The sequence below is a fragment of the Argiope bruennichi genome, chromosome 10 (assembly GCF_947563725.1).
Source record: "Argiope bruennichi chromosome 10, qqArgBrue1.1, whole genome shotgun sequence".
NCBI lineage: Eukaryota > Metazoa > Arthropoda > Arachnida > Araneae > Araneidae > Argiope > Argiope bruennichi.
The window spans coordinates 21,613,588-21,626,127 of record NC_079160.1 but is presented as its reverse complement, the minus strand read 5'-3'; the positions used below and the strand labels follow the sequence as shown (position 1 = coordinate 21,626,127).

General features: G+C 29.6%; 1 protein-coding gene across 2 annotated transcripts in view; it reads left to right on the top strand.

Annotated features, from left to right (window-relative positions):
* The window catches only part of LOC129988957 (achaete-scute complex protein T8-like), a 58,037-nt gene extending 53,704 nt beyond the window's left edge, over positions 1–4,333 (top strand). Inside the window, exon 4 of one of the 2 annotated variants that reach the window (XM_056097251.1) lies at positions 3,867–4,333. The gene's annotated coding sequence lies outside the window, so the exon portion shown is untranslated. The remainder of the gene's footprint in view (positions 1–3,866) is intronic. The other variant, XM_056097252.1, reaches the window with a different exon arrangement.
* The last annotated feature ends 8,207 nt before the right edge of the window (positions 4,334–12,540 follow it).

The window sequence follows — 12,540 nt, the reverse complement described above, 5'->3', positions numbered from 1 at the left end:
ACAATTAAAATATTTTTTCTTCAGGTGCTTCGTACTTGAAAATTAAAACAAACAAAAAATTCCAAAATGTTTTAACGTCTCCCTGAAGAATTTCGCACCAAATTTTCTGAACAAGAGGAACCCTCATTTCCGCTAAATTATTCTCTACGGGTCTAATAGTTGCGGAAACGGATTTGGATAAGCACAAGCGAGTTCTTGGCTAAAACAGCAGAGGACCCGGTCGTCCTTCTCGGGTCCGAGGTCGGTCGCTCGTTTTAATTAAGCCGAGAAGGACCGGGAATCGGATCCTTTTGCGGGCGCTAATCGGAGAGTGACGTGCGTGACGGATATCGTGAGGGAGATCGCGGATATTCGCGGCTGAACCATTTCTCTTTCTGTGGGGGCCGGACCGACTCCGACTCGTGTCGGTATGTTTTCGTAATTTCTCAATTAACAGCTAATGAAAAGTTGAGTGTAATTGAAACCACGTTCGAGGAGAGGTGAGCGGGTCAGTGTCATTTTTCGATAAAGAGTTCACGCCAGGGGTTAGCTATGGGGAAGTCGGGTCTTGCCCACTTTCTAGAAAAATGAGATTGAACTAAAGCGGGAAAAAAAATGTGCGGATGCGTGTTTGTGGCGATGGAATATGATTTATGTAAATTGGAATACATCCTGTCTCTAATCAGCGAGCACAACATTAATGTAATATAGCTTTTAAAAATATCGTTTGACGAAAGAATTTTTAACGTTTTTGAAGTTTCAGACCAGTAAAAAGTAGGCCTTCTTGTATCCCAGTGACAGAATTAGATATATGCTACACAAGATGTAACTTAATAAAACCCCATTATCTTTAGAGAGGGGGCGAAAAAGGGAGCCTCGAGTGAAAAAGTACCAAAGCAATAAGTCATGTGTACTAAATGTACTACTTAGGTGGGTTTTCAAAAGTTTCTCAAATAGCTTAGAGCCTCATTAGGTTTAGAATCCATGAGTTTATCATCTAGAGAACATATGCGTTTCGAATTTTTAACTCCATCCGTAAAAAAGTTACTGTTTGTCGATTTTTACATTCGTGCTATCTCCAATAACACACAGTCCGGTAGTGCTATCCCTAATAACATGTAATCATTATGCAAAATTATTCAACGAAAAATAATGTTTTATAATGACGAACAATATTAGACAATATTGTATGCCATGTGCCTCTTGGTATAATCATTAAAAATTATGTGGGAATCATCATTTCATGAAGAAATCATTATTTTGCTGTTTTGGTAAAGCGTTTCTGCTGTATAAGAAAGTTAATTTGCATTAAGAGAAATATAACATTTCTGTAAAATTCGATCAAATAACCGTTCTAAGGAGATTTACTTTTTCGCACCTCTATTATCATTGTCTAAAAATTTGACTTCGAAATTTTTAATGAATTTGCATTTTTAGTTCGAAAAGGCATCTTTTAATTAAGAGAAATATATCGGAATTATTTGGATCAAAATAAAAAAGAATTTTTATCAGACAAAATAGAAATGCACTTTGAAAGGAAAATTTTTGATTTATGTTTCAAACGAAAAGATATTTGGAATTGCAAAGGGATTCTATATTTTTACATTCTCAAACATGTAACATACAGACAGAAAGAAAAAAATGTAATCGTTATTGAAAAAAATCCGATCTTGAAATTTTGATGCAAAGTTTCCTGATTTCCAAAAGTACATTTTTTGAAATTATGTCTGGCCATGAACGCATAACTCAAAGATGTTTTGAAATGGATGATTTTATTATGTGTTTTTTGCACTAAGTTATAAATTTTTGTTATACTTTGAAAAAAAAAATGTAATCCTTGGAAGTTTGCTGTGTACCTGTATATCTGTTTATAAGGGGACACGAAAGTTAAAAAGTGAAGAACTAAATAGAAAAATTTAGGTACACTAGTTTATCATCTAGACTACATATGCGTTTCGAATTTTCAACTGAATCCGTAAAAGGGTTGACCATTTGTTGTTCTTTACTTTCTCATGCATGTAAACACGATAACTCAGAAATACAAACTCTTTGATAAATGAAATTTGTTACGTGTTCCTGTTACTAAAATTATAGTTATGCGCCAAATTTTTATTTCAATACATTGTCAAATATTTTCCAAAAATCCTATCGCTTTTCTTTAATATATTACGGATTACACAAAGTCTTAGGTCCACGGAGGCCTGGTGGTAAAGCCTCGGCGTCGGAATCGATGGGTTCCAGGTTTGAAACCCGATTCCACAGAAGAAGCGTCGGATAAGCTGGTCAGGTGCACATTAAATCCGTCGAGGCTGAACGTCCTCCCGCTGGTGCGGTGTGGAAGCTTGGAGTGGAAGTGCCATTGGAAGCGTTCATTCAACTTTGGAAACAAGTTAATTTAGTTATATTAATGTCCCGTTTTTTGAAGCAACACTAGAGTTATTTTGGGACGGACCTCGTAATTTTGAACCGCAGTCAGATGACGAGGACGGCAACTGATCTGGCTCCCCCTCTCTAAGCTTCCACACCACACCAGCGAGAGGACGATGGGCCCCGACGGATTTAACGCTAGGCAGACCCTCTTATACAGCGGAATCGGGTATTGAACTTGAAGCCGTCCGGTTTCGAAACCGAGACCTTACCACTAGGCCACCGCGGCCTAACATATGCACGAAAATCTCAACTTACTTAAGAAAATAATCTTATTGAAAAATTTAAAGCTGAAAGCGAATCTTTTCTTAGAAGGAAAAAAAAAAGTCGACGAAGGAGAAAATATCTATAAAAATTGTAGATCTTTTGTTTTATGTTATTACATCTTCTGTAGATATGATAAATATGGTACATTATATTATATTCAATCATGCGCATAAATAAAAAAATATTTAATATTTAGCACAAAAGTTTAGTCATTGTTGGAATGAGACTTACTATTCGCACTACGAATGCGATCCCCCCCCCCCTTTAATAAATAGCAAAAACGATATCCCGGAATTTTAGAACTCATAAAAATTCCAGTCATTAAATCTTCTATTAGGGACATTTTGTCAAATCTTTTGTAATTAGGTCTCTCCTAATGTAAAATGTTAACACTCATTTAATTTTTTACATTCGGAGAAAGTGAATTACATTTTGAAACATTTTTAATGTTTCACAACTTAATATGTAATGTGAAATATAATGTTTTTTTTCTCTCTCTCTATTCTTTTTCTGTACCAATATGCGTTTTCTCTAGAGAGTTCTTTATTGTTTGCAAGGGCCCAATGTCATCAAGTGTAGTTTGTTTCTTAGTGCTAGGTGAGGTTGCTCTTCGGCGACCCTATAAAGTTACCCGCACAGCTTATGGCTAAGTCGAAGTTCGCACACTATTGATATTTAAATATTAAACATTCTGTTGCGAATTATTTCCGTATTTATTAGTATTTAAAAATGAAATAACATATTTATTTTTAGTACTTTTCTAAGTGACTGTGTTTTTATAAATTTTGTATGATATTAATTGTTAAATGCCACAAATGAATTATTAACTATTTTGAAACAACTAGTCATTCTTTTTTTCTTATAATGCAATTGTTTTTAAAAGGCAACCCTTTCAACAACGAATAATATGTCATATCTTATTTAACTAATATTTATGTAATTATAGTTTGAAACTAAAATTATTAAATGCCCTTTTCATTATTTTTTTATTCAGTTTTTCTTTTTAAATATAATTAGAATAGAATATATGAATACTTTATTCTGAAATAATGTGAATGCTCGATTTTAAAAGCTGCTTCAGATATTAATTACACAATTGGTACGTCCGTATGTTATTTGAACTGTGACGAATTTGTGTTAACTCATATATCTTTATCAATTTTTAAATCATTTTTTTCCTTCTTTTTTTCCAGGTTCGAAGTCGGCGTTGATCTACTTGTAGAATTTGTGAATAACTTTACAGGTGATAATGCATATGCATACACATACATGTGGAATTATCTTCAACTACTTGACTCTGTTTTGTGATAAGTGAACTCATGGACAAATGAGAGATTAACTGTTGATGAAACGCTATTTACAAGGCTGGAAAAAGGGTCTGATATCTAATAGGCATGTTGCTAATTGTGTAGAAAAATATTATCAGTAGATTCCTTATTTTTTTTTTCTCCAAATAACAATGTAATCTTTCTTGCTTTTATAGTATTAGAACTCTTTTAATTAAATAATGTTGATAATATGTAACAACTTGACGATGTTAAATGGAATATCTTTATTAAAAAACAAAAACTTCCATATAGGAAATTTCCAATGGTGATTTTCCCTTTTGTTTCAGAGTAATTTAAAGAAAAGAATATTTTTTTACGAAAAAATTATTTTTTAAAACATGGCTTAAAAGCATTTTTTTACAGAAAGTAATCTGACTAGTTTTTAAACAAATCTGAAATATTTTTAATCGTTTTTATATTATTTTTAGGGACTATTTTTTCAAATGCTATCCTATTTTAGAATCCATAAAAATATAATAATAAATATGCTATAATATAATAAATTATTTTAACTCTATGGGAAAATATAACATAATTGATATTTTAATGACAGCTCTTGCAGATTATAAAGGAATAGGAAGAAATTTTAAATAGATTATAAAGAGATAGGAAAAAGAAGGAAAAATAATAGATAAAAAAAAAAACCTTGTTTTGTAGAAAAAACAAGTTTAATATGAATTTGAAAGAAAATGTAACAAATTTATATCCTTTAGAGATTTATTTTTAAACTAAAACTAAAAAAAAAAGTCGTTTGTCGTATTTTTTTTTTAAATAATATACTTTCTTATCTAGATAATTTTTAAAATTCACTGTATCAAAAATAAAAATAATTAATTGTTGCTTTATAAACAATTTATCCTCAGAGTGGGTGTTATAGAGCGATAACGCTAATTAAAATAATTATTATTGCCTTAAATTAAGAAATAAATTATTATTCTATTAAATTTACATGAAAAAAGTTGATGTAAAATAAAAAAGAATATCTTTTTTTAACTTAAATGTTAATTAATTGAATTAATATCAAGTAATATACACAATATATTTATTTAGAATAACCTTTTTTTTTTAAATTTTTTCTTACTTTAGGCAGTCTATACATCTGCTGATTTTTATAATTAAGATGAAGGCTTTAATTGTGTCTTAAATTGTATCTATTTATTTTAAAAATACCTAAGATATATGTTTTATTCCCAAAATATTTAATTGATGATATCTAAATTAAACACTTGTTTTCTAACTGCTTTTACAAATAATTTCCCACGTTACATTTACATCGTTGCATTAAAATTATTTAGAGTTCTGAATTTTTCTAGAAAGCATGACAGAACTCTGACAAAAGGGAATCTTGGATGTTCGATATTATACTTTAATTATCCATGAACATTTCAATATTTTTAGAAACTTAAGAACTCATTTGATTTTTTAAAATTAAGACATTATTCAAAATCATAATCTCACCAAGTGTCCTTAACCGTTTAAAAGCTATAACAGTGCTCTTTTGTAAACTGATGTATTTGTATAATAATTTTGATGTATAGAAATCTTTAAAAATAAAAATAAAAAATATTTTCTCAAAACGAGCCTCTTTTTTTTCTTTGAATCTCAAATAGGTCTTTCTCTCAAGATTCTTTTGCTAAATTCGCCACAGTTATACTCTAGAAAGTGAGAATGTGCATTTCGAAGCGAGTTTCTTAAAAATTTAATTTATTAAAAACTATTAAACTTTTTATGTTTTTCCGCCACAATTTCGGAGAATATAATACAACGCCAATTTCATTTTTACTCCACTTTAAAATTAAAAAAAAAACTGTTTAATAATACCAATTTAATTTACGCACCATTTTTTCCTGAATATTGACAATTTTTTAATAATATTTTTCGCGTGATTTTTAATGTTAGATTTTCTCGTCACAATAAAATTCAAACAGTGTTCATTGTCTCATCAAACATTTAAAATTGTTTTCTTCCTTCAAAAGAAAAGAAAGAAATATTCTGCTAATTATCTTAACAATTTACTTGAAAAATCAAAGTGAAATTACATTGCATCAAAAAACAACCTGCAATTTGAAATAGAATATTTAAGCAGTTAATCCTTTAAGTTCTTAGTGGTCTCATGATTTAACTCCATTGGGCAAATTCCTCTTTTGTTAAGAGAATCATGAGAGTCTCATTTTGTATAAAATATTTAATTTAAATTAAACACATCCAGTATTCCTTCCAGTGGCATGCCAGACAACCACCAAAGACAACAAGGCCCCAAACCATCAAAGGCAACCACCAACCATTAAAGGCACCAAACCACCAAAGGGAACCAGATACAGATGAAGTTTCTATTGTTTCATTACCTTCATCAGGTTACACGTCTCACATTTTTCAGCTGACATAAATGGAGTCATATTTATACAAATGCATCTTGTATATTTGTGCATGTAATATGCAGCTATTGTTGCAAATGCTTATAATAATTTGAAAATAATATGATATTATATTTAAAGAAATCATAGAGCATTAAAAAAATTTTTTATTTTATCTTGAAGGCGAGACTTGTAGTATTACACGAAAGTAACATAGAAATCTTTTGGAATCATGCACAAGAAAATTAAAATCATACTACAGTTTTAATATTTTCTTTCTGTAATACGAAATTGCTGTGTGACTTCTTGTTTTCCAATTCAAAGGCGCATGAATGATAATCTCAAAGACAGAAAAAGTTAATAAATTTTGTTTATACACATTTTGGATCTGCATACATTACAAAAGCAAACAATTTATTTTTAAAAAGGCAAATATTCAATTTCCCAATGTGATGTCTTTTTTTTTTTTTTCCCTTCATTTTTATCTTTCAATCTCCAATAAAATTTTAAATACAAAGCTGCAGTAGTTATTATTTAAGTATTCAATAAACAATACTTTCTGTTATGCTTCTGTACAATTTTTTTTCTAAATTTTTCTTTTGTTATTATTTTAAATCTAACATTTGTGTTTTTTTATAAAAAATATAACGTATCATTTTAGAATATTTTTTATAAATAGTACTTTATTTTTCAGTTTGGAATTTGGAGGACAAATAATAATGCTAGAACTGCATGTGAGAAATAAAATTAGCAACAGATTCCTTGATTTAAAAATAAAATTTAGAAAAAAAACTTAACCGAAGTGAAAAATTTCAAGAATTTTAAGTATAATTATTTTAAAAGGATAATCATGAAAAAAAGTTTTAAAAATTGCTTTAAAAAGTAATAACCACTTTCTTTTGAGTTTCTAATATTAGATTATTAAAATTAGTCTATTTCGAATTTAAAATAGTTTTTGAGGTTTTACTATTTGTATAAGTATAATAACAATGTGCACACAAAAAAAATGTATTTAAATATTATTTCAATGCGCATGAGTATAAATACAGTTTCAAAAAAAAATGAAAAATACACTTAAAAACATCTTTTAAAAATTATTAAAATTTCTGAAAAGATTATACGGAAATAAAATTGATATAATTTAAATGTCCCCTTTTTTTTTGTATTTTAGCGTAGTATAAAATCATTTTTGTGTGATGACTCGCCCCGAAGCTGTTGAGAAAAATTTAAATTTAAAGTTTCAATTATTTTTCATTAAAAAAATCTAAATTAAATTTTGAAAACCCATTTCTTAATGATCACCTATTATCCAAGAAATAATTATAATTTCAAATTTAAACCCATAATCAATCCAAATTTAATATTTTTATTTTAACAAAGTTTCTACAGGTGATTCCATTTTAAAAGTTTTGAATACATTTATTTTTCGGATATTTTTTCGGCACAATTTAAGATATTTTTCTTTTATTATTATAAAAAAACAAATTAAGAACTTCCGTTTGCAGTAAATTTTTTTAGCCTAGCAAAGATATTAGGATTATTCTAAAATGAATTTTTTCATTGAACGCTCTAGATACTAATAATTTTTTGAAGCCAGCAATATATATATATATGCTTGTCATTTTTTAAAGTAATTTTCTACGGTTGGAAAATAGAAAATACAAGTCACAAAGACAGAAATCGTTTAAAATTCTCTATTTTGCATCTTGTACGTGATACGAGTATTTCCCATTTAACATTATTTCCTGTAAAGCGAGTTCATAGAAAACCTTTCGTATTAGCCGCAGTGTAAAATTGATTTCAAATTATAATTATCTATGACTTTAAAAAACAAATTAGAATGGAAAAGTAAGAGACAGAAACAAGTTAAAAAGGTGAGGAAAACTTAAATTTGGGTTCGGGAAAATTGAGACGAAAGTCAACCTTTAGATGTCGGTTGCATACTTACTTACTTTGCTTTTTTATTTATTTATTATTCTTTTGCTTTTATTATTTTTTATGAGAGATGAGAATTTCCATTTCGAAAATGTGCCGTCCTAATGATTTAATTCAGAATCCACAGAATACTTGAAATGTTTGTGGAATATAATGATTTTTTTTTTTTTGTATAGTGAATTATGGAATCTTCTAATAACTTGATTTCAGCTTGTAAGTGTGAGAATCGGTAATTCGATGTCTATATGGACACCCTGTGATGTTTATATAGACACCACGGTTAAGAGGTTAAATCCCTTACTTAATAGAATTGAATCCCCACATTTTATTTAAATACAAATAAGATTACAATTGCATATAATATGAAAACATATGAATTAAAATTATAATAACATCCGCAGAGTACATTTAGAACACCTAAAGTTCCATTACTTGCGAACATCCGCAGAACACCTAAAATTTCGAATTATGGACAGCTCTCCATTACTTGAGAGTGGATTGTAGAGTTTTGCTAATTATAGACGATCTTCTGTGATCAAAATCTTGTTAAGAAAATTCAACCACAAATCAAAAGAAATGAAAAAAAAAATACAATTAACCAGAACTTTTTTTAAAAAATTAAAACTTAAACTAACAAATTTACAAACACAGAAATCTATTAAGTTTGAATAACTCAGTAGTATTCTGGTGTTTATGTGTGTTCTCTTTCGGTCATGTTTGGATCCTGCTCGAAATTCGCTCACCTGCGAACAACACAAATGCACGGATAATCAGGGGTAATCACGGATATTTAAAATAACTATTTAAATCCAAATATATTCTAAATATATCTTGTCCAAATATATCCAAATATATTCTTTTAATCCAAAAATAACTATTTGTAATATATTCTAAATATATTACATTAGAATGTGACTTATTCGAGGATATTTAATGTAATTTCTTTTTCTGCCTTCTTGAATATCAAATTAAAATAGTGTTAAAACGTCGTCATTAAATATAAAAATAAAACACTGAACACAATTAGAATTTGCATTTTAATTCTCAGTCAGATTAGGAAATTCAGTCGGTAAAAATTATTTATTTCTGGATCAACTTAGTTACTATTAAACATTTTTACGCCGGCGTCCTGGCATAGGGGTAGCGTGTCTTCTCCGTGATTTGGCCGCCCTGGTTCGGGCATGGTTGCTCTTCATCTGTTTTATCTGTGAGATGTGCGAATGTGCTCCCCTGTAAAAAGGGGCTGTGCAAGCAAATGTGATGCGCGAGTAATAAAATAGCTAGTTGGCGCTACTAAAAACAAGAAACGCTCTCTCCCGCCTTAAAATCGCTGAATTCGAGATCAGCGGATTTTCCATGGCAAATGCCATCAGAAACAACAAACATTTGTGCTTTGTATCTTCATTGTTGGTATGTAAGTAATTTTTTTTAAGCTCGTAATTCGTACAAGGATTTATATACAATTCATTCAATGAAAAAAGAAATATGATCATGTTAGTGACTAAATTAGTGAATTGGACTGAAAAAGATCATATTGGTGATAAATTAGTAAATTGGACTAAAAAAATAATTTTGGTGATTAAATTGGTGAATTGGACTAAAAAAGTCCAATCATCGTTATGCACTTGGACTGAAAAAGGTAATATTAGTGACTAAATTAGTAAATTGGACAAAACAAATAATGTTGGTTTCTAAATTGATGAATTGGTCTAAAAAGTCCAATCATGCATTGCAATTGGACTAAAAAAGGTTTTATCTTCTCAGTCACCCTTTTTTTTTTTTTTTCCTTTTTTATTGATTTCGGTTTATCTGTTTGTTATTTCGAAATCTTCGAACACCATTGCATAGCAGAATTATTTATACAAGGCCCCGGATCCCTTCACCTTGAGAGCGCCGTAATTTGGTGCCTTGAGAAATGGCTTCCAAAACACCGCTCACGTCATTCGATTACACGCCACTCAGACAACCAGCATCTATCAATCTTAATTCTCCAACTAGTTCTTCAGTGATTTTAGTAATACAAGCTACCTCTAGGCACGATATCAGATTACAGACTGTAAAAGTCTGACAACGTGCCATTATCCAATAGGCCACCATCATTCGTTAATGCCGTTGTTAGAGCGTAGCAGCATATTACAGTCTTTAACTCCGCCGATATGGCGAGTGAATAAGATGCTATTAACTAATCGCAAAGTATTCGACTGGGAATTTATTTTCCATTCTTCGGACAATGTAAACGTGAGATTTTTTACGGGAGGGCAAAGTGTCAATAGGGAGATATCGCTCGGGGAAAAACATTTAATGTCCCGGCATTTTTTATTTTTTTTTTATTTCCAATTTGAAATCATTTTAGCAGAGAAAGCAGTCATTGAAATGTAAATGACTTGATCTGCTACATGATTTATTATCATTATGTTCTATTACCAAGTTATTTATCATGCTAAATAAAACATTTGTCAGTCGTGCGAGATAAAATAAATTATTTATATAGATAGATACAAATGGTTGAAGTAAATTGAAATAAAATAATTTTTGGAGCCTTAAAGTTTGGCTGTTCGATAGAAGGTCATCTGACGTGTGTGTATCTTAGTAACATTTAGCTTATAAAATGTACAGGATAATCAGTTATAAGCAAAATAAAAAAATATCGATAAATGAAAGAGAAGAAAAGATGGACGCACATGAAAATCCTCATATAAAACATGATTCAATGATCGTGGCATAAAAATTCAATCATGATCGTGACGCATAGTAATTAAATGTAACTGAACTTGAACTTGAAATCACTAGCCATGATCAGCACCCAAACGGTGATTAAATCAGTGCATATTAAGTAAGGTGAGTAGTTCAAAAATGAAAACGGTAATTTTTACAAAATTTTTGCCTTATCATTGACAACTTTAAATTTATTTTTAAATAAAAACTAAAAAAAAGTTATATAGTGTATTTAATAAAAAAAATAATATACTTTCTTCTCAAGATAATTTTTAAAATTCACTGCATCAAAAATTAAAAATGAGTTGTTACTTTATAAAAAAATGTATAGCTAAATTTTGATATGCATATCAGAGTTATATGGTATTATCAAAGATTCATATCAAGCATGTATATCAAAGATTTATGTTCATAAAAATGTCGATTCCCGAGAGGTGATATTTTTCTGAATTACATATACAGTAGACTCCCGATTATCAGCGGGCGGGTTATCCGCGGTGCGGATTATCCGCGCCTGCCGCACTAAGTGTTTTTTTTTTTTTTTTTTTTGCTTCCAAGCAAAGAGAAAATGCTTCCAAAGCAAGAAGCAAACACAAATGACTGATTTCTTCAAAAAGGTGTAGTTTTATAGTTATGCTTTTGTAATTACATAATACATTACAGTATTAAAAGAGTACATATGTATTAATTTTTCTGTGTATCCTTGACGCCTCTCTTAAGTACAAATCACTTTTCTGTTTTCATTAACAAAATGCATTTTAGGTTAGTTTTGAGTGATATATTAAAATATTAAGCGTTAGTTAAACATTTCCTGCTGTTTATTTTACGTTTTATTGTACATAAAACGATTTGTCAAAGTTGGAATGACTGTTTTCTCTTTTGCTATACCCGTTTTTAGCTTTTTTCGGATCATCCGTGGTTTTTGTTATCCGCGGATAATCGGGAGTGTACTGTATATTTACCCCTAGTATATACTTACAACCTAAATTCTTTAGTTCCAGTCAAGCTGTGTACTGAAGAAACTAGCTCTTCATATTAAATTAAGTTTTCAGATAGATTTTTGCTGATATAAAAAAAGTGGTTTGATAATAGAAGTTTTGCTGTTTTTCTAAAACAAGATCAAATTTCCATTTGAAACCTAGTATTTATTTGTAAAGCAAAATATATTTATTCCAAATTCAAAAAAAGAGTAGATATCAAGGCTTCACTGCTAAGTATTGGTATACAGGCTCCCATAACGAAGAACTAGTTTCCTTGTTACGGCCTCGTGGACTAATCAGCAAATGAAGTTTCCTTCACAATTATCACTCATATTCCATAAAGTTAAGAATACTCTTGCGTACTTGTTAATACAGCTCTTATCTCTTCCTTTTGCATCATATTGTGGACATAAGATAACGCCGTGAATACTTTGCATGGCAATGTTAATTTTTTATTACAAAAGCAATTTTGAAAGCTTATAATAAAATTCAATAAAATTGCATTAAATATTCCTAATTTTTGTTATGATAAATAAAAAAGCATTAAATAATATA